Here is a 23,885-nt window from a genome sequence, read left to right as displayed (position 1 = left end):
GGTACAGGTGCATTTCTCAACAGTAGCAACTGTGAGAGGGATCTTTGAAGTCCTAGTGGACAACCATTTATTATTATTATTATTTAGAAACATAGAAACATAGAAGACTGACGGCAGAAAAAGACTTAATGGTCCATCTAGTCTGCCCTTCTACTATTTCCTGTATTTTATCTTACAATCTTATCTTATCCCAGGCATGTTTAAATTCAGTTACTGTGGATTTACCAACCATGTCTGCTGGAAGTTTGTTCCAAGGATCTACTACTCTTTCAGTAAAATAATATTTTCTCATGTTGCTTTTGATCTTTCCCCCAACTAACTTCAGATTGTGTCCCCTTGTCCTTGTGTTCACTTTCCTATTAAAAACACTTCCCTCCTGAACCTTATTTAACTATTTAACATATTTAAATGTTTCGATCATGTCCCCCCTTTTTCTTCTGTCCGCCAGACTATACAGATTGAGTTCATTAAGTCTTTCCTGATACGCTTTATACTTCAGACCTTCCACCATTCTTGTAGCCCGTCTTTGGACCCGTTCAATTTTGTCAATATCTTTTTGTAGATGAGGTCTCCAGAACTGAACACAGTACTCCAAATGTGGTCTCACCAGCGCTCTATATAAGGGAATGAGAATCTCCCTCTTCCTGCTTGTTATACCTCTAGCTGTGCAGCCAAGCATCCTACTTGCTTTTCCTACTGCCCAACCACACTGCTCACCCATTTTGAGACTGTCAGAAATCACTACCCCTAAATCCTTCTCTTCTGAAGTTTTTGCTAACACAGAACTGCCAATGCAATACTCAGATTGAGGATTCCTTTTAGATTTGTATGCCGCCCCTCTTCGTAGAATTAGATATGAGCCAGCAGTTTGCAGCAGCTGCCAAAAAAGCCAACACAGTTCTAGGCTGCATTAACAGAGGGATAAAATCAAGATCAGATCACGTGAAATGTTAATACCACTTTATAAGGCTTTGGTAAGGCCACGCTTGGAATACTGCATTCTATTTTGGTCGCCGTGATGTAAAAAGAATGTTGAGACTCTAGAAAAAGTGCAGAGAAGAGCGATAAAATGATTAAGGGATTGGAGGCTATAAAACATATGAAGAAAAGTTGCAAGAACTGGGCATGGCCAGTTTAATGAAAAGAAGGATCAGGGGAGACATGACAGCAGTGTTCCAATATCTTAGGAGTTGCCACAAAGAAGAAGGAGTCAAACTATTCTCCAGAGCACCTGAGGGTAGAACAAGAAGCAATGGGTGGAAACTAAACAAGGAGAGAAGTAACTTAGAACTAAGGAGAAATTTTCTGACAGTTAGAACAATTAACCAGTGGAACAGCTTGCCTCCAGAAGTTGTGAATGCTCCAACACTGGAAGTTTTTAAGAAGATGTTAGATAACCATCTGTCTGAAGTAGTGTAAGGTTCCCTGCCTAAGCAGGGAGTTGGACTAGAGGACCTCCAAGATCCCTTCCAACTCTGTTGTTGTTGTTGCTGCTGTTAGCACAGAGAGAGACCTGGTTTTGAGCCAAAAGACCATAAAGCTCATTACGGAAAAGCTTCAACTTTCCTTTGGCTAACTTTGAGTTAGACTAGTCCAGTTTAGTAAAGAGAAGGACCAGGGGAGATGTGATAGCAGTGTTCCAATCTCTGAGAGGTTATCACAGAGAGCCAGGGGTCAAGCTATTTTCCAAAGCAGCTAAAGGCCAGACATGGATGGAAACTGGACAAGGAGAGATTTAACCTAGAAATAAGGAGAAGTTTTCTGACAATGAGAGCAATCAACCAAAGGAACAGCTTGCCTTCAGAAGTTGTGGGAACTTCATCGCCGGAAGCTTTTAAGAAGAGACTAGATTGCCATTTGTCAGAAATGGTGTAGGGTCTCCTGCTTGGACTAGATGCCTTACAAGGTCTCTTCCAACTCTGCTGATCTGTTAAAAACTTGAAATGTCCAATATCAGCAGGTATTAATTGATTGAAACACTGCGTGCTTGATTGAAAAACAAAATTAATAATGATGTTATTACAGCCTCAAAAACATGAATGGCATTACCCCATGCATCTTGGATATGATTCTGGAGCTAAGTAATTTACACAGACTTGTAACCTCAATGATGTATTTATTTATTGCTAGAGTTAAAAGAGACCATGAAGACCATCAAGTTCAACCCCCTGCCCAAGCAGGAACCCTATAACACACCCGTCAAGTGGCAGTTCAATCTTCTCTTAAAAATGTCCAGCGTGTTGGAGTTCACAATGTCCGCTAGTGGGTTGTTCCATTGGTTGATCGCTCTGACCGCACATTGTTGGCTCATGTTTAGTTGATTGTCCACCAAGACTCCGAGATCTCTTTCGCAGTCGCTACTGCTAAGAGGGGTTTCTTCCAGGTTGTATGTGTGTATTAAAAAGGAAGCTCAAAGTAGTGGTTTAAAGCCTGGATGAAACAAGTTAACCAGAATAATTCAACAGCTAGTCCAGTGACATTTAATCCAATGACAGGGATTGGATTGGGGAAGTGGGAACAAATTTCATTGGTCAAAGATTCAAGTTGGAGTAGTGAATGAGCTAAGCATAGCTAAGTTTGTAAATATTATCCCAGTGTTGGCCTGTTCAGAACAGTAGACTTGGTTGCTCCAGGTTTTATGCTGATGCTATTAGTATTCTTTAACAATTCACCAATCATGACAGCACCTAAAATAAAGTGTCCCTCACAACATGTCCACACAAGTTCAAATTCCAGTAAGGGTATGGCTAGCTGAAGAGAGCAAAAGAGCTCAAAATAGAGTTTTTGTTTTTCTTTTCATTTCTGTTTTGTTTTGTTTTGGGTTGGGTTGAGCCAGGGTGGCGCAGTGGTTAGAGTGCAGCACTGCAGGCTACTTCAGCTAACTGCTAGCTGTGGTTCAGCAGTTCAAATCTCACCACCGGCTCAAGGTTGACTCAGACTTCCATCCTTCCGAGGTGGGTAAAATGAGGACCCAGATTGTTGGGGGCCATAGGCTGCTTCTTTAAACCGCTTAGAGAGGGCTGTAAAAGCAATAGCATTTCTGCTGCACGAATCCCAGCGGCAGATTAGGTCCCACCGAGTTGGCCTTCTCCGGGTCCCTTCTCTGGGTCCCATCGACTAAATAATGTCGGCTGGTGGGACACAGGGGAAGAGCCTTCTCTGTGGCAGCTCCTGCCCTCTGGAATCAACTCCCCCAGGAGATTTGAATTGCCCCCACCCTCCCCATCTTCCGCAATATGTTAAAGACTCACCTATGTCGCCAGGCATAGGGGGATTAATTCCTCCCTCTCTTCTGACTATAGCACTTGAGAATGGTATGACTGTGTCGTATTGGTTGTTTTCAATATTAAGGGGTTTTAATTCTACTTTTTATTAATTGGATTTGTATCATCGTTACTGTATTTGTTGTTGTGAGCTGCCCCGAGTCCTCGGAGAGGGGCGGCATACAAATCTCATAAATTATTATTAACTTGTTGCTTATATCCTAAGATTTTTATTAATATTGCTTCTTCATTGCTTATTTGACCCCTATGACAATCATTAAGTGTCGTACCACATGATTCTGGACAAATGTATATTTTCTTTTATGTACACTGAGAGCATATGCACCAAGACAAATTCCTTGTGTGTCCAATCACACATGGCCAATAAAATTCTATTCTATTCTATTCTATTCTATTTAGAGTAATATACCGCTTCATAGTGTAAAAGCACTATGAAGCAGTATATAACTCTAATTGCTATTGCCATATCGCTATTGCTATTTTTTTTTGCTATGAGATATGATTTATGCAAAAATGCCTTGCACAATTTCCTTGAACTTCCTGAAAGGATTTTGGATATAAATAACACGCATATATTTTGACCCTTTCAACAAGCTTTTTTTCTTCTTTTTAATTCGGATGCTTTATGTCATGCAGGCTGCTATATGGACTTGCATCCTCTTTCCTTCCCCTGCTGACCTTTTAATGCAATTGGTCTTTTGCCCTCTCACCTCTTACAGGGCAAAGCTGAGAACCCCACTCTTCGCTCCAGACTACAGTATAATAATTAAGTGGAGTCACGCTATTGCAGTTGCAAGTCTGCAACTGATTAAGAGGCCTATTTTCCCCCCAATTAATTTTCAGAGGCAAAAGGATGTTTGATGTTAAATGTCTTTGTTCTTGTTAATTGTCTCCTATTGGTTGCAAGTTCTCAGACCCTGTGAAAATGGACATTGCCAAATCAGCTTGTCCAGCAGCTCAAAGATCTGCTTAATTCAGTCCAGATGTTCTTTACTCTTGGGAGGGATCTCACCCTCCCCGCCACCTTTGAGTGTTACACAGATCTCCATCAGGAATGCTATTCCTGTCATTCAAATGGGGGGGGTCCCCCCCCTGATTCTGCCCCCAAAGCACTTTTTTTGCCCAGAAATCTGTGTAGCCAGATGTCCACCTGGATGACAAATTTTCTTAGAATTTTAAAAATGATGAGATGCATTAATAAATAGGCAGGGTAATAATAATAATATGATCTTCAATTATTTAAAGAATTAATTTATTTTGAAAGGAATGCACTGGTTAAAGTAACCATTCTCTACCACTCCCTTCGTTTTTAACATTATTTTTTGATTTACCACGACATGCTAATAGTAGTGATGGGCGAACCCAACGGTGTTCGGGTTCGGCAAGTTCGGACGAACTTCACGCAAAGTTCAGCCGAACCCAAACCCAAACCCCGAACACTCCATGGCGTCAAAGCTCCGCCCTCGGAATCTCTTCGTGGGAGGGATTCCCCAGCTCCTTCAAAGGGAGGTCTTTTCATGTAAAAATATATTTTTTTATTTTTACAAAAAAGAACGCCGCTGCGGCGCTGCAAGCAAAGGGAGGTCCTTTCACGTAAAATACATGAAAAGACCTCCCTTTGCTTGCAATGCCGCTGCGGCGTCCTTTTTTGTTTAAAAAAAAAAATTACATGAAAAGACTTCCCTTTGAAGGAGCTGGGGAATCCCTCCCACGAAGAGATTTTGGGGGCGGAGCTTTGACATCATGTATACCGGCAGGTTGCTAAGGACGCCAAGGTGATCACTTCCTGGATTCCATGGACTACCAGACTCTTTGATTCTGAATTTTCAAGGCTAATAGAATTGTCTTTTAAATTGGAAAAAACTTGTTTCAGAATTAGTGAGGGACGAAAGAAGACACCTTAAGTTTATAGACATCTTATTGCAATCTGAACTGGTTACATTTCACTCAGAAGATGTAATGGTAAATAGTTCAATTTCTGGATCAACTGTGCCTATGTAACTACTGTGGGCAGGAGAGGCAAAGTCTGCATTGGAGATCATTATAAAAGGAACTGCCAACACTATAAATTGTTTATTTTAAAAAAAAATTGGTAGGTTGACAAAGTTCAAAATCCTACCAACAGTTATGTTGACTACACTTCAAAAAAAAGGGGGGGGGAATTGTAGAAGTAGTAAGGATGCACAAAAGGAACCAGAATGATTAAGGATTAGAACATTTTCCCATGAAGGAAGTTTGTACTACATGGAGGTTTTTAGCTTTAAACAAAAGCAGGTAAGGCAGAGGTGGTATGCTGCTGATTCTAAGCAGTTTGGGCAAACCAGTAGCACCAACTGCCGGTGAGCTGACCCACCCACCCAGAGATAATGTCGTTCTATTTAGCCATATTTATGTCTCTGGGCACATGTGAGAAAGGCATACGTGCCAGTAAAGAGCAGAGTCACCTTTTAAAAAAATTAATAAATTGAATTTTCCTTTAAAAAAACAGAAATTGTGTACATACTTCAACAAAAATAGACAAACAGAAAAAAAACAAAACATGGATACTGACATGGCAAAACCGGAAGTTTGGCTTTTGGCAGCGCGCCAAGGAGGCGCGCTGCTTGCTGGGCTTTGGGGGAGGTCCTGGATCACCCTATTTAAGGGCAGTCCGAACAGGACCTCCTCCTTGCTCGGCTGGACTTCGAAGCGAACACCCACCCGCCCTCCACTATCAACATTGTGTCTGAAAGAGGTCGCTTCGGGGCCGAATAGGAATTTTTTGCGGCCTCCCCTGGAATGGTTAGGGGGTGCGGCGCACATAGATTTTAGATTTAGGCTTCCCTTTGGTCACTGGGGTTGGCAGATTAGAGGCGGAAATGGGCAGAGGGAGTGACTGCGCTTGCTCCTTTGGGCATCTTTTTAAAAGGTGATGGACCGCCTCTCTCCAGGAACTAGAGGTTATCACAATGTCGGGGATTGGAGAGACGATGCCCATAGGACTCACCGGATCCAATTTCCCTTGGGGGATTGGAGGGTGAGCTCCTCCCACATGCCAAGGGGCATGGCTCGGATCTAGGTGAAGGTGGCTACCTTCACCTGGTTCAGCAAGGAGTTATGCCCAATGTTGCCAAAGAAGGTTCTGGCAGGAATTTCCGCCCCCTTAGTTTTTGGCCTCTGCAGGTCCTTTGTTATAGTGGAATTTGAATACAGTGATCCCTCGGGTTTCACGAGGGTTCCGTTCCAAGACCCCTCGCAAAACTCGATTTTTCACGATATAGCGGTGCGGAAGTAAAAACACCATCTGCGCATGCGCGCCCTTTTTTTCATGGCCGCACATGCGCAGATGGTGGAGTTTGCGTGTGGGCGGCGGGGAAGACCCAGGGAAGGTTCCTTCGGCCGCCCAACAGCTGATCTGAAACCCCATCTTCGGCTCCTCGCTGCTGCCACGCTGCGGAGCAGATCAGCTGTTGGGCGGCCGAAGGAACCTTCCCTGGGTCTTCCCGCCGCCCAGGCAAAGGGGAAACTGTTAAATCCTGTAAGTTCTGTAATGTTCTATATCCAGGTTAACTTGTTAAACAGTGTTGTTAAGCAGAAAATGTAATAACCCATTGGAATTGTTTACCTGCTTCCTATTGGTCGCTGTAGAAGGCGCCAAAATGGAAGAGCTGTCAGCCGCCGGTTGTTGCTGGGCGAAAGTCTTTAAATAGAAGTGCTACTGGTATTACGCGCCTTCTACTTCACTCGCGCCTAGAGTGAAAGTGTTTCAGCCGCTCGCTACGAGCCTAAGAGAAATAAAGAAGTTAAATTGGAGACCGTGTTTCTCGGTTATTACATTGGCGACGAGGGTCTTAGCGGTGATTTTTTTTTTAGGAAAAAATCAATATGTCGACCCCTTCCCTTATTCAGCCTCCGGAGCTGTTTGACCCAGAGAGGTCAACTTGGTCAGCCTACATGGCTAAATTTGAAATATTCTTAGAAGCTGCCAGTCTGCATACAGCTGAGGACAGCAGGAAACGTGCCTTGTTTTTGAACTATTGTGGCACACATATATTTGAGTTAGCCGGGACTTTGACAGATCCTGAGCCTCCTAATTCTGTGCCATGGACTACTTTGCAAACTAAATTGGCTGCTCATTTTAAACCTACTAAGCCACCGATAGTTTATAGGCATCAATTTTCCCGTATGTCTCAGTCGGATGGGGAATCGATTAACCAGTTCGCAACCCGTTTGCGCACTATTTTGGCGAAATGTCAATTTGACAATCCTGAAGCGAGGTTGACAGACGCCCTTATTTTTGGAATGCGGAACGTCACGATAAGGAACAAGCTCTTAGCAACTGAAGACTCGTCCTTACAGGACGTGATTAAGGCTGCTCAGACAGCTGAGGTAGCTGAGGCTGCGGCAGCTGATTTAAAATCTAATGACAAGCTGCAGACTGTTTTTAAAATCTCAGACACTCAGCGTGCCTCTGTTCGCCGCCAGACTGACGGTCAGCTCTCCGACTATGATGACTACAATGAACACTGCTGCTACCTACGAGGACCGCCGGACAGACAAGCCCGATCAACTTTTCCTGCCTGCGCCGGTTGCAGAGGTCAACATCAGAGGTCTCGCTGCCCTTTTAAGGACGCCTTTTGCTACAGATGTGAGAAGAGAGGCCACATCGCCGCCGCTTGCCGAGCTGCCATGCCAGATGACATCCCTTCCACACAAGGTCAACAGCCTTCCTTTTCTTCTCCACGAGCCTACCGTCCTTTCCGGCCACAAGGACGGGGGTACCGCCGACCTTGGAATGCCAGAGGTAACCGCGTTTTCAGTGACTCTGGAATTTACCCTCCTGCCCCTAATAAAATTATTGTCCCCCTTTTCTTAAACCATCAGCCATGCCATATGGAGTTGGACACAGGCTCCAAATATACACTAATGCCATGGCATAAATTTCATTTATATGTACCGGGTTTGGCACGGGACGCTTTACAGCCTTTGGACATTTCAATCAATGACTTCCAGGGTCACCCTATTAGGGTTTTGGGTAAAACCAGGGTACCTATAACCTTTCGAAACGTTCACCATGTTCTGCCTATTTTAGTTGTGGAAGGTGCTAATCACTCCCTTCTAGGTTTGGACTGGATGGCACCTTTGGGGTTAGCAGTCACCGGTCTTAACAAATTGACATATTCTACTGTTCCTAATTTTGTGACTGAATTTCCTGAGGTTTTCCGGGATGGCCTGGGTACCTTTAAAGGGCCTCCTATTTCTTTTTCTTTAGATCCTGCCGTTCCTCCCGTTAGATTAAAACCACGCAGGGTGCCTTTGCCCTTACTCAGTAAGCTGGATGAGCAATTAACTAAACTGCAAGCACAAGGCATACTGGTACCAGTTGAACATGCTCCCTGGGAAACCCCGATTGTAACCCCACTTAAGCCAGATGGTTCGCTTCGAGTTTGTGCAGATTACAAGTCAACCATTAATAAGGCACTACAGCACAACTCGTACCCCATTCCAGTAGTGCAGCAGCTGTTGCACACATTAGGTTCTGGGAAAATCTTCGCAAGGCTGGACCTTGCCCAGGCATACCAGCAGTTAACAGTAGACGAAGCCACTGCTTTATCTCAAACTATTGTAACACAGAGAGGTGCTTTCAAATGTACTCGTCTACAATTTGGGGTTAGTGTTGCTCCTGGTATATTCCAACGGTTAATGGAGCCCTTGTTGGGGGGCCTTGATGGGGTGGTCCCTTATTTTGACGATATATTGATTTGTGGTAACAACTCTGCCCAGCTGCATAATAGAATTAGACAAGTACTCACGAGATTGAGGGACAAGGGTTTGCGACTAAAACCAGAAAAATGTGTGTGGGGAACTCCCTCAGTAGAATTCTTAGGGTTTCGTATCGATGCTGAAGGCATTCACCCCACAGAAGAAAAGGTCAGAGCCATCAAAGAAGCCCCTGCCCCAACTTGTAAGGCAGAGCTGCAAGCCTTTTTGGGACTATTAAATTTTTACGCTGTTTTTCTAAAACAGAAAGCCTCCGCAGCTGAGCCGCTTCATCGGCTGCTCCACAAAGGGACAGATTGGGAGTGGGGTGAGAAGGAACAACAGGCGTTTAATACTGTCAAAGATCTTTTGTCGTCCCATAGTTTAGTAGTGCAATACAGCTCAACACTTCCCTTGAGGCTCACATGCGATGCTTCTCCGTACGGGGTGGGCGGAGTGTTAGCCCATATCTTTCCTAATGGTCAGGAAGCCCCAATTGCCTATTTTTCGAGAACGTTATCTGGGGCTGAGCGCAATTACGCGCAGATTGATAAGGAAGCTTTGGCATTGGTAGCCGGGGTGAAAAAATTTCACCATTATTTGTTAGGGAGACCTTTCCAATTAGTGACAGACCACAAGCCTCTCTTGGGTCTGCTGGCCACAGGACGGCCAACCCCTTCTTTCATGTCTCCCCGTATGTCCCGGTGGGCTATTTTTCTAGCTGCCTATGATTACAAGCTCATTCATAAAGGGGGATCTGCTATTAATCACGCAGATGGCCTTAGTCGCTGTCCATTGGGACAGAGAGTAGAAGACCCAGCGCCTGCATCAGAGGTGCTCCTCATTGAATTAGATAGAACTCCTGTGGTCACTGCCAGAGAGGTGGCATTGGAAACCAGGCGGGACAAGGTTTTGAGCAGAATTTTAAATTACATTCTAAAAGGCTGGCCATCGAATGGAGACGACCCCTCAGTAGGAGAATTCAAAACAAAGCGGCTGGAGCTATCGGTTATGCATGATTGCATACTATGGGGGGAGAGAGTAGTCATTCCCACTGCCCTGAGACCTCGGGTAATGAAAATGCTGCATGAGGGACACCCAGGGGTGGTGAGGATGAAAGCATTGGCAAGGGGATATTTATGGTGGCCTGGCTTGGACAGAGAAATAGAGAATTGGGTGGCAACATGTGGCCAGTGCCAAGAAACACGGCCAGACCCGCCTAAAACCACCCCTGCACAGTGGGACAGTCCCCAAGGGCCATGGTCTAGGGTGCACATTGATTTAGCGGGGCCAGTAGGGAACAATATGTTCTTAATTGTGATTGATGCATACTCAAGATGGCTTGAAATAGTTCCATTAACATCTACCACATCATCAGCAGTGATAAATGTATTAAGGAAATTATTCACAACGCATGGGTGCCCAGACATATTAGTCTCGGACAATGGGCCCCAATTTACATCTAAACAGTTTGAAGTGTTCTTAGCTGACCTTGGACTCCGGCATGCACTCACATCGCCCCACGCAGTGTGGTCTAATGGAGCAGCAGAACGGTATGTTCGCGTGGCCAAAGAGGCCATTAAGAGGTCAGCTCCAGGTGACATCCAGGAAAGATTAGATACATTCCTGCTGACCCAACACATAACACCTAGTCTGACTACCGGGAAAAGTCCTGCTGAGCTGCTGATGGGGAGAAGGTTGAGATCCCCCCTTGATAGGCTGCACCCCTCCTATATCAAATTAAAACCGGACAATGTGTTAATGCCTGAGCGTGCAGTGGCTGTGGGGCAAAAAGTATATGTTAAGAATTTTGATGCGGGTAAACATTGGGAAAGTGGTATAGTGCAAGATCAAACGGGTCCCAAAACATATATGGTCAAATTACTAGATGGCCGCCTCTGGAAGAGGCACATTGACCACATTCGGGGAAGAGTGGAAAAAGCCGAGAGCGAAGGACATAAGGCTAACACTCATCCGCTCCCCACAGGGAATTTCGCAAGGTCTAACAGGAACCCGGAACCAGTTGATTGGGACTTACCTGGGGGAAGTGGCCATTCCAGCGCTGCCTCTGCTCTGCCATCTCCTGGACATGGAAGCAATGCGTCTGCCGGACGAGAGGAACCATCTTCATCGGTGGACACACAAGTCATGAGCGACCCCAGGCGATCGGATCGGACCTCGCGAAGACCTCCTCATTTGGAGGACTTCGTCACTTATTTGTCCGAGTAGATACCTGTAAAACCATCCAGAAGGGGGAGGGGTGTTAAATCCTGTAAGTTCTGTAATGTTCTATATCCAGGTTAACTTGTTAAACAGTGTTGTTAAGCAGAAAATGTAATAACCCATTGGAATTGTTTACCTGCTTCCTATTGGTCGCTGTAGAAGGTGCCAAAATGGAAGAGCTGTCAGCCGCCGGTTGTTGCTGGGCGAAAGTCTTTAAATAGAACCGCTACTGGTATTACACGCCTTCTGCTTCACTCGCGCCTAGAGTGAAAGTGTTTCAGCCGCTCGCTACGAGCCTAAGAGAAATAAAGAAGTTAAATTGGAGACCGTGTTTCTCGGTTATTACCAAGATCGCTTGCCGCTTGCCCGTTCACCCGCCCGCCCGGCTGCTCACTTGCCCGTTCACCCACCCGCCCGGCCGCTCCGCTTGCCCATTCACCCGCCCGCCCGGCCTCTCCGCTTGTCCGTTCGCCCGCCCGGCCACTCCGCTTGCCCGTTCGCCCGGCCGCCCGGCCGCTCCACTTGCCCGTTCACCCACCCGCCCGGCCGCTCCGCTTGCCCGGTCGCCCCGCCCGCCCGGCCGCTCCGCTTGCCCGTTCACCCGCCCGCCCGGCTGCTCACTTGCCGCTCGAGAGCAAGAGGGGGAGAGATAGAGAAAGAGAGAGAAGGAAAGAAAGAGATGAGAGAGGGAGGAAGAGAGTGTGAGAGAGGAAGAAGCAAGATAGAGAAAGAGAGAGAGAAAGAAAGAAAGATGAGAAAGGAAGGGAGTGACGTCATCAGGTGGAAAAATCGCGATATAGCGTTTCGCAAAGATCGAGATCGCGAAACTCGGGGGATCACTGTATTTAAATTTACGTATTTAAAGTTACGTTATTTAAATTTATGTTAATTTAATAAAGTGATCCTATATTTAATCCATACAATGTCTCAGCGTCTTTACTCTGCTTCCGGGGCAATGGGCCTCCTCCAGGTCCCTTCAACCGAACAATGTAGGTTGGTGGGACTGTGAGGGAGGGCCTTTTCGGTTGCTGCCCCAGCTCTTTGGACCAACTCCCCCCCCTCCCAATGTTTGCATTGCTCCCACTCTACTGGCTTTGATGACAGGCCTGGGGGCCATGAACCTAACACCAGACGTGTCCAAATTCATGTTTGTTTGGTATGCATGTTGTTAGATTGATTTGGGTCTTTTTAATGAGTTGTTAGTGTTATGGGGTTTTAATTATCATAGTTGTCGACTTCTTATTGTATTATTATATTATATTGTTGTAAGCTGTCCCAAGTCCTACGGGACTGTAGGACTGTCGAATAAATTACTTAAAATTGCCATAAATTAAATATAAAAACAAACTAATTACAATAAGGAAACATCATAGCAGGGCCATATTAACAGTATTATGGGCCCTGGACCATTTACACTTTATTTACAATAAAAATGTAAATGATCAATAAAATTAAATATATATATATATATATATATTTATATTATTATTAACACTTCCAAAAAAGTCAGTGTTGAAACATTAAAAACATGCTATACAGCAACAACTAATCAACATGATAAACATTTGAACAATGTACAAGGCTTGTAAAATACAATAATACTCAGTATTCATCTATCTATCATCTATCTATCTATCTATCTATCTATCTATCTATCTATCTATCTATCTATCTATTTGGATTTCTAGGCCGTCCTTTTCCAAAGGGACTCAGGGCGGCTTGCATAATAAAATCAATACCAAGTACAAATTTTTAAAAACCTAAGTACCATCCAAACAATATGAAACCCCAACAATTTAAAAACCAGACTTCAACCAGACTCGTTCAAAACACAATTGTGTCATCAGCTGGAGCAAAGTATCAAAGTATAGTCTGGAGGACAGAAGGCAAAGGGGGGACATGATCGAAACATTTAAATCTGTTAAAGGGTTAAATAAGGTTCAGGAGGAAAGTGTTTTTAATAGGAAAGTGAACACAAGAAGAAGGGGGCACAATCTGAGGTTAGTTGGGGGAAAGATCAGAAGCAAAGTGAGAAAATATTATTTTACTGAAAGAGTTGTAGATGCTTGGAACAAACTTCCAGCAGACGTGGTTGGTAAATACACAGTAACTGAATTTAAACATGCCAGAGATAAACATATATCCATCCTAAGATAAAATACAAAAAATAGTATAAGGGCAGACTAGATGGATCATGAGGTCTTTTTCTGCCGTCAGTCTTCTATGTTTCTATGTTTCTAGTCTAGTCTAGTCTGATTTGAAACCATCAATTTGGATAGCTTTAGCCAATGGCTACAATTGGGATGCCTCTGAATATTAGTGCTTGTTGATATTGGACCATACCAAAGAAAGAATCCCATGCCTTTGTCTGATCCAGCCCAGCACTCTAAAAGTTGGTTTACATTCCTTCTGTTCCTCTTTAAAATGCTTCTCTTTTGTTCTTCAATAGTTGTTCAAGTGGATGAGAAGCTTTGCTTTCAAAGAAAACCCCAGATTTTGAAATAATTTGTTTGGATTTCTATGCCGTCCTTCTCCGCAGACTCAGGGCAACTTACAAAAATAGAAATGCAATACAAAATACAGCAAAGAGAAACCCAAACATAAAACTAGTACTAAAACCCCCAGAGAAATTTAAAAACCAGACATTTGTTCATTATATATCTGAAGGGTACATAGCAGGAGTGGATTGCTCCGGGTTTGGACCAGTTCTTTGAACTGGTAGCACCGGTGGCAGGAGGCTCCACCCACCCATCCAAGACACTTCTGCGCATGCGTAGAAGCTTCTGTGCATGCGTAGAAGCATCACACATGCATAAGTGTGCAGGGAAACCAGTAGTAAAGAGTTTTAGAACCCACTATTGATACATCACATTCTTCTCTTAGGATTCTAGAGCAATCCTGGTGGTTTTTATCAGCCCTGTTTTGCAGATAATTTTCTCCAATAAAATAGTTGCAGGATCATCTGATGATCAGATACCAGTGAAAGTGGGAAGAAGAAAGGTAGCAGGAAAATAGTTTTTTATTATAACACCTTTTTAACAAGTAGAAACAAGTTTTGAAAGGAGAAAAATATATCTATGTTAATTGGAAACTTTCCTTCTATGTGTTCCAAATGCAGCTGTATATTCTTTCCGGACTTCATATACAATACCTTTTTAAAAGTATAAAGGAACATCGCAAAACATTGATCCCTTCCTTCCTTCCTTCCTTCCTTCCTTCCTTCCTTCCTTCCTTCCTTCCTTCCTTCCTTCTTTCCTTCCTTCCTTCCTTCCTTCCTTCCTCTTTCTTTCTGCCTTCCTTCCACTCTCCCTCCCTCCTCCCTCCTCCCTCCCTCCCTCTTTCTTTCTTTCTTTCTTTCTTTCTTTCCCTCATTCCCTTTTAGAATTAAAACCAATACCAACACTACTTAGAAACTACATCATTCCATCCATGTATCTTTAGCGCCCCCTGTGTGCAGGTAATAGAAATATTTTTTCCACTGAATTTCTTTTCTGCATTCGCCTCTGTAGCAGATGATTATAGAATTCAAATGTGTCTACACAGATACAAAACTGCATTTAAAAGATGCTTTTTTAAAAAATTCAGAAAACTAAAACACATATCAAGGCTTTTGCATGATATAATCAGGTAATGGTGTCCGAAACCTCAAGATAAATTCATATGAAATATCATTTAAAAATAATAACAATAATTAAGGCATAGTTAACACCCATGCAATAAACCCTAAAGTCACAGAACAATTCCAAAAGCTTGAATGAATATATCAGTCTCAATTCTAATAATTAAGTCACTAAAAACCAGGAAGATGTGATTTATAGTCCCACTTTATGCATGCAAACTGGCTGGGTGATTTGGATCAATCACCTGGAGACTGAGAGTTCTAGTTGCACCTTATACAGGAAAATTAGCCTGATGACATTGATCCTATTGTTCTATCTCAGCCCAACCTATCTCATAGGGTTGTTGTCGCTGTGGGGAAAATAGGAGGAGGAAAGAAAGTTAGATATGTTCATAAGCTTGAATTATGTATTAAAAATAATAAAGACAGGATAAAAAAATTGAACAATATTTATTTTTGCTAAAGATGGAACTGACAGGAATTAAATGCAACCACATAGAAACATAGAAGTCTAATGGCAGAAAAAGACCTCATGGTCCATCTAGTCTGCCCTTATACTATTTTCTGTATTTTATCTTAGGATGGATATATGTTTATCCCAGACATGTTTAAATTCAGTTACTGTGGATTTATCTACCACGTCTGCTGGAAGTTTGTTCCAAGGATCTACTACTCTTTCAGTAAAATAATATTTTCTCTTTAACATATTTAAATGTTTCGATCATATCCCCCCTTTTCCTTCTGTCCTCCAGACTATACAGATTGAGTTCATTAAGTCTTTCCTGATACGTTTTATGCTTAAGACCTTCTACCATTCTTGTAGCCCGTCTTTGGACCCGTTCAATTTTGTCAATATCTTTTTGTAGGTGAGGTCTCCAGAACACAGTATTCCAAATGTGGTCTCACCAGCACTCTATATAGCGGGATCATAATCTCCCTCTTCCTGCTTGTTATACCTCTAGCTATGCAGCCAAGCATCCTACTTGGTTTCCCTACCGCCTGACTGCACTGTTCACCCATTTTGAGACTGTCAGAAATCACTACCCCTAAATCCCTACATCAGAATCTAAGGTTGAACTTCTACAGGATCCCTTCTAATCAAGAGTTCCTGTTTCCTATTAAAAGATCCTGGAAATCAGAAGAAAAATAAGATGATCTTTCTGAATGGTCTTATCATCTAACCAGGCTGCCAGTGACTTCGTTTGTTTATGTTGGTTTTTATGTCCACCAACCTTACAGTTATAATTTTAGGCAGCTAGCAGAAGTTAAAATTTATTTATTTATTTATTATTTAGATTTGTATGCCGCCCCTCTCCGAAGACTCGGGGCGGCTCACAACACGATATAACAAATCATAAATAATTCAAATAACTTTAAAATATTTAAAGATTTAAAAGGAACCCCATATACTAACAGACACACACACAAGCATACCATGTATAAAATTGAACAAGCCCGGGGGAGGTGTTTCAATTCCCCCATGCCTGACGGCAAAGGTGGGTTTTAAGGAGTTTACGGAAGGCAGGGAGAGTAGGGGCAGTTCTAATCTCTGGGGGGAGTTGGTTCCAGAGAGCCGGTGCCGCCACAGAGAAGGCTCTTCCCCTGGGGCCCGCCAACCGACATTGTTTAGTTGACGGGACCCGGAGAAGGCCCACTCTGTGGGACCTAATCGGTCGCTGGGATTCGTGCGGCACAAATAAAGAAGCATGGAATGGCAATTAAAGAAAAAATCAATCAACATTTCTTGGGCTCAGTTAACTTCCTATTCCACATGCCCTGGGGTGGGAGGGTGGGGAACCATGTTTTTGGGGCCTTAATAATGGACAAGGTCAGGACCAACCTGATCTCAGGTCATGTGACATTCCAAAGGGCAAGGGGCCTCCCTGATTCCTGCAAGATGACATCTTTCAAATGATGGAGCCCAGAGAATATCACTGCGGCTAGTACTATGAGGATTGATGGAGACCATTGAAGGTCCTGAGGGTCCCTCAAATCCAGTAGGCCCTTCAACTGTTAAAATCAAAGGACCATTATCTGAGGCCCCAGTGCTGCATACTCATCTTATCTAAAACCTTCTGATATTTCCAAAATTTGTTACCAAACTGGTAGAAACATTAAAACACTACTGAATATTGGGTTTGGCTGGATCAAACTACAGTGTTCCCTCAATTTTCACGGGGGATGCGATTCGAGACCGCCCGCGAAAGTCGAATTTCCACGAAGTAGAGATGCGGAAGTAAATACACCATTTTTGGCTATGAACAGTATCACAAGCCTTCCCTTAACTCTTTAAACCCCTAAGTTACCATTTCCCATTCCCTTAACAACCATTTACTCACCATTATTACTGGTACTCACCATTGAATAAAACACTTGGTGATTCTGATATTTATAAACATAATTATTTATTAACAATAATTATTTTTTTTGTTATTTATTCCAAAAATTGTTAGTTTGGAGATGACGTATGACATCATCAGGCGGGAAAAACCGTGGTATAGAAAAAAACCCGTGAAGTATTTTTTAATTAATATTTTTTGAAAAAACATGGTACGGGCTATTCGCGAAGTTCGAGCCCGCAAAAATCGAGGGAACACTGTACTTCTTTTGATCTTTGGTCTTCAAGCTCTTAGCTCAGAAAAAGTGGTACAATCCCAGTACACGACTTTTAAATATTTAACTTTCCAACTTCTGGAGTTGGAGCCAGCTACCCAAAAATGTGCAGTATTAGTTGATATTATATGCCCATTAACAGCCAATTTGTTTATTTTGCACCATGAGGTGAGATATGACACCTGGTGACAAGGCAGGAATGGGTGATGTTCCCAACTTCAAGTGCCTTCTTTGTCCCTGATGCTACTTGGCTATCCAGGCACAGCTGAAGAATAATAACAATAGAAATTTGTTACTCACATTTACCAAGGTGCGGTACATGTCAAAGAGATTCTGTAATTACAAAAATTCAATCCTATATAAATAATTCACAACTTAACAACTTAGGTAACAGTTTACAACCAAAACATAGCAACCATACGTATTTAGAAGTACACATTACAATACAGCAGAGTGTGTAAGACCGCAATTAATACAAATGTGATACTAATCTAGGAACAGAATAATAGAGTTGGAAGGGACCTTGGAGGTCTTCTAGTCCAACCCCCTTCTCAGGTAGTGTTGAGTTCAGATACTGAAGAGGCAAGAGACTGGCAGTGAGACTTCAGCTCTTTATTGGTTATAGTGAGCAGTCCCTCCCTGTTTTTGGTAGGGGTTTAAATAGGGAGACCTTTTGGGAAGGAGCCAATCAGAATTTCCCTGCTCCAATTCCTTGTCGGACTGGAGTGAAAACTTCCCAGCTTCTCAGGACATAACAGGTAGAAAACCCTATACCATTTCAGACAAATGGTTATCCAATCTCTTCTTTAAAAATTCCACTGTTGGAGTATTCACAACTTCTGGAGGTAAATTGTCTCACAATATTAGTGAGATGGGAGTCTCTGTAATAACCTGCTAGCCAAATGTCTCCACAGTCTGACTCTGAATGGGCCAATCAATGATGGGCTCCTATGGGTACAGTCAGGTATGCAGAACTAGTAGAAAAATATTGATTTTTTTCCCTCCTCTTGGGCTCTAGGTATGTTTTTCCTATCACAGTAAATGAGGTTGAATATGTTTAATTTTAGACGAACTGTGCGTGCGTGTGTGTACATACACATACAGTTTATATAGTAGATAATGTATATTTTTGTGTGCCTGTGTGTAATATGTATGTACACATATGGCATATATACATAGAATTAAATAGTATATTTTGGATGTTCAGTAATAGTAAATAGATAGGGAAATTGTATCTCTTTGAGGCGAGGAGAGGCCAGGCACTTTAACCCTCACCCTTGACATGAGTGACGTCAAGGTGGTCACCTTTAAGCCAGTCACATGACCTTTAAGCCACCCCCAGTCACATGATCCTCAAGCCACTCCCACCTGGTCACACGGCCAGCAAGCCACACCACAAAATAAGTGACACCCACCATGTGGTAGTAAACATTTTTGCAGCCCTTCACTGCTAAAACTGACTTAAAGTCAAGTCTTCTACTGTCCAATTCTACTTTCATCTGGTTTGAGTCTAATTTTGGATTGTTACCCTTCATTTTGTGAATACAAAAAAAAACAAAACCTGTTTTCTCCAACCTGATACTACCTTTTATCTTATCAAGGAAAGGTTGGTCACCAATACTCTTATCTAATGTATCTAGAAACATAGAAACATAGAAGACTGACGGCAGAAAGAGACCTCATGGTCCATCTAGTCTGCCCTTATACTATTTCCTGTATTTTATCTTAGGATAGATATATGTTTATCCCAGGCATCTTTAAATTCAGTTACTGTGAATTTACCAACCACGTCTGCTGGAAGTTTGTTCCAAGGATCTACTACTCTTTCAGTAAAATAATATTTTCTCATGTTGCGTCTGATCTTTCCCCCAAATAACCTCAGATTGTGTCCCCTTGTTCATGTGTTCACTTTCCTATTAAAAACACTTCCCTCCTGAACCTTATTTAACCCTTTAACATATTTAAATGTTTCAGTCATGTCCCCCCTTTTCCTTCTGTCCTCCAGACTATAAAGATTGAGTTCATTAAGTCTTTCCTGATACGTTTTATGATTAAGACCTTCCACCTTTTTTGTAGCCCGTCTTTGGACCCGTTCAATTTCATCAATATCTTTTTGTAGGTGAGGTCTCCAGAACTGAATACAGTATTCCAAATGTGGTCTCACCAGCGCTCTATATAGTGGGATCACAATCTCCCTCTTCCTGCTTGTTATACCTCTAGCTATGCAGCCAAGCATTCTACTTGCTTTTCCTACCGCCTGACCGCACTGTTCACCCATTTTGTCAGAAATCACTACCTACTATCTAAAGGCCACCAGTTTGGGAAGATCTCCTTACAAGGCAATTGATAGTTACTACTTTGGCCAACTAATGAGAAAGAAGGACTCACTAGAGAAGAGCCTAATGCTGGAAACAATTGAGGGCAAAAGAAGAAGGGGACAAAGGAGAATGGATGGAATCACTGAAGCAGTAGGCGTGATCTTAAATGGACTCCGGGGGTTGGTAGAGGATAGGAAGGCCTGAAGGAATGTTGTCCATGGGGTTGTGATGGGTGGGACATGACTTTGCGACTAACAACAACAACAAAGTGGAGTGTTAGAGAAAGACTATAGGAATTTTAATCCAACTGGCAATCCTTTCGCCAGCAGAGGTCAGCAAATGTTATTAAAAGGCTTTGGAAAGCTGGATTTGGACTCGTTAAGATAATTAAAGAACTAGGCTAGAGGTTGTTAAACCTGATGTTTAATTTGACAGATTTTTTTTAAAAAGAATTTTGGCAAAGGATTAAAAAATAGTCTCTATTTATCCAAGTAACCCTAAAAATGGATTCTAATGACTATCTGGACAATATCATTTTCTAACTAATATGGAAGTGGTTTACATTGACTTGGGTTGCACAAACCCTGAAGAGGAGAGGCTGTTCCATAGTGGAGGGCAACCCAGAAGGAGTGACTCTGAAGCCCCATTTTTCATCATGTGAAATGGGGATCTGAAACATACCTGTTGTAACCTGAGCTGTCCTGAGTCCCATGGGATTGGGCGGCATAAAAGTCAAATGAATTAAATTAAACTTAACCCTTCACTTGGGTGAGATCATCCAAGGGCATGGGGTGAGGTATCATCAGCATGCCGATGATACCCAGTTATACATCTCCACCCCATGTCCAGTCAACGAAGCAGTGGAAGTGATGTGCCGGTGCCTGGAGGCTGTTGGGGTCTGGGTGGGTGTCAACAAGCTCAAATTCAACCCAGAAAAGACGGAGTGGCTGTGGGTTTTGCCTCCCAACGACAATTCCATCTGTCCATCCAGTACCCTGGGGGGAAATTATTGACCTCCTCAGAGAGGGTTCGCAACTTGGGCGTCCTCCTTGATCCACAGCTAACATTGGAACACCATCTTTCGGCTGTGGCAAGGAGGGCGTTTGCCCAGATTCACCTGGTGCACCAGTTGCGGCCCTATTTGGACAGGGAGTCATTGCTCACATTCGCTCATGCCCTCATCACCTCGAGGTTCGATTACTACAATGCTCTCTACATGGGGCTACCTTTGAAAAGTGTTCGGAAACTTCAGATCGTGCAGAATGGGGCCACAAGAGCTATCGTGGGGCTTCCCAGATTCGCCCACATTTCTACAACACTCCGTGGCCTGCACTGGCTGCCGATCAGTTTCTGGTCACAATTCAAAGTGTTGGTAATGATCTTTAAAGCCCTACATGGCACTGGACCAGAATACCTCCGGAACCGCCTTCTACCGCATGAATCCCAGCAGCCGATAAGGTCCCACAGAGTTGGCCTTCTCTGGGTCCCGTTGACCAAACAATGTCATTTGGCGGTCCCCAGGGGAAGAGCCTTCTCTGTGGCGGCCCCGGCCCTCTGGAATCAACTCCCCCCAGAGATTAGAACGGCCCCCACCCTCCTTGTCTTTCACAAATTACTCAAGACCCACCTATATCGCCAGGCATGGGGGAACTGAGACACCTCCCCCAGGCTTTTATATTTTATGTTTGGTATGTATGTGTTGTATGGTTTTAATTGCTGGGGTTTTATATATCTTTTCTTTTAATATTAGATTTGTGTCACTGTTATATTGTTTTTATTATTGTTGTGAGCAGCCCTGAATCTTCGGAGAGGGGCGGCATACAAATCTAATAAATTATTTATTATTATTATTATTATTATTATTATTATTATTATTATTATTATTTAATTAGATTTGTATGCTGCCCCTCTCTGAAGACTCAGGGCGGCTCACAACAACAATAATAATACAATATACAGAATACAAATCCAATATTAGATAAAAAGCTGAATTTAAAACCCATAAATACTAAAAACAATCGGTACTGCACAATCACACCATTCTCATGTATTACAGTCAGAAAAAAGGTGGTGATGGGGGAAGAGATAATTAGTCCCCCCATGCCTGGCGACATAGATAAGTCTTCAACATCCTGTGGAAGGCGGGAAGAGTGGGGGCAATTCAAATCTCCGGGGGGAGTTGATTCATGAGGGCCTGGGCTACCACAGAGAAGGCTCTTCCCCTGGCTCCTGCCAAATGGCATTGTTTAGTCGACGGGACCCAGAGAAGGCCAACTCTGTGGGACCTGATTGGCCGCTTGGATTTGTGCGGCAGAAGGCAGTCCCAAAGGTATTCTGGTCTGACTACCCGGTTGTTTTGGGAAGAGTGCTCTTTGCAATACAAAAAGAGTGCTTAGTTTATTTTGAATTTTGTGATAAAGAACATTGTTTTGAATTTTCAAACATGTGTGTGTCTGAAATTTGTACCCTTGAATTTTCGGGAGGCTCCTATCAGAGAGCCCGGCAGAACAGATTCTATAGGGAAATAAAAGTCAAAATGTATACCTAGCAATACAGTTGCAATATACGCTAGGAAAATTAAAATACCCACCATTGTATAGTAGCTACTGTATAACTTAAAGACAATTGTAGATTGTCCTTCTCATAAAAATATTAACAATTGATCAATTTATATGAAATATTATGAAGATATCTAGATACAAAAGGAATATTTCCAAGCACAGTTTTAATAGTGAACTAACATTCACTTTTATCTTTCCTCAGAAGGTCATTCATCTGAGATAAATAGCTTAAATTATTTACATCTGTAAAAGATATACTTTTCTATAACTCTTGATAGAATTGTAAAAGTTAACCTGTTTTTTACCAGCTTTTCTACACAAGCAAAAGCACAAAAGCTGAATCCAAACTTCTCAACATTGGGTTAATTTACAAAATGCTTTAGAGGGCACTGTGGTTCCATAACAAAACCAGGGGGTTATCAGGTATTCATGAAAAAATATGAAATGAGTTGTCAATGCATAAAAAGTACATAAAATTATTAAACTTTATGTGAACAGGAAAATTACTGGAAATGAATCCAAGAGGCCGGAATGGCAAGAGAAATAAAATGTATGCGTATTTCAGATTAGAAAGATAACAGTGATGGCATGAATTTGGTTATTTGAACATGCGGGCACTAGTCTTAAAGCAGTGGGGGTTTTTTAAAAAAATGATAACTTTGAGATGGATAGACTTGAACTCCCAAATCCACCCATCTCAAAATTACCATTTAAAAAAAACAACCACTGCTTTAGGACATTAACTCCCACATGTTCAAATGGAGGAATTCTGGGAATTGAAGTCCCTCCATCTTAAAGCTTCCAAGGTTGTGAAACATTTTCCTAAAGAATATGAAATTGCTCTATGAATAATTAACAGTTATTTATACAGGTAATCCTCAACTTACAGCTATTTGTTTAGTGACCATTTAGAGGTAGGTGCTGTTCTGTCTGGGTTTTCCCAGACCTCCACACCCACTGAAAAATAGCCAGACACTCTGGTAAAATCCAAAAGTAATTTATAGCAGGAAAAAATAAGCACAAAGGAAAACCTGTCTTCACAGCAGACAGGTTACAATACTTTACAACAGGGTCCTGATGTCCAGTCAATTCCAAAAGCTTCTTGCTGGCACACCCCCCCAAGGTTTCAAGAGTCCAAGGCACAAACCAGGATTGTAGCCACCAAAGTTCACAAACAGGTCTCACGAATCTCCAAGATAAAACTCCACAAGCCAGGAAGGGTGGGGCCGCCTTTTATCCTTTCCCAAGCACCACACCCAAACCCAGCTGCGACCCCTAATGCTGGAAATATCTGGCCAATTGCGTTCTTCTCTCGTTAGCTCTCCTCTGTCGCATATCTATGAAGTCACTAGCATCTTCCCCCAGGGAATCCAGGCTGCTTGCTGGGGAGAGCTCCCCCTGGTGGAACTCTGGCTGTCCTTCATCTTCAGCCTGGGATTCAGCTTCTTCATCAGTCTGCCCCTCCTGGTCCTCAGCCTCTGAGCCGGACACCGACAGCAAATCAGCCATTCCCGGAGGGGTCCCAGGC

The sequence above is a fragment of the Erythrolamprus reginae genome, chromosome 3 (assembly GCF_031021105.1).
Source record: "Erythrolamprus reginae isolate rEryReg1 chromosome 3, rEryReg1.hap1, whole genome shotgun sequence".
Lineage (NCBI taxonomy): Eukaryota > Metazoa > Chordata > Lepidosauria > Squamata > Dipsadidae > Erythrolamprus > Erythrolamprus reginae.
Note: the sequence above shows the minus strand (reverse complement) of the source record.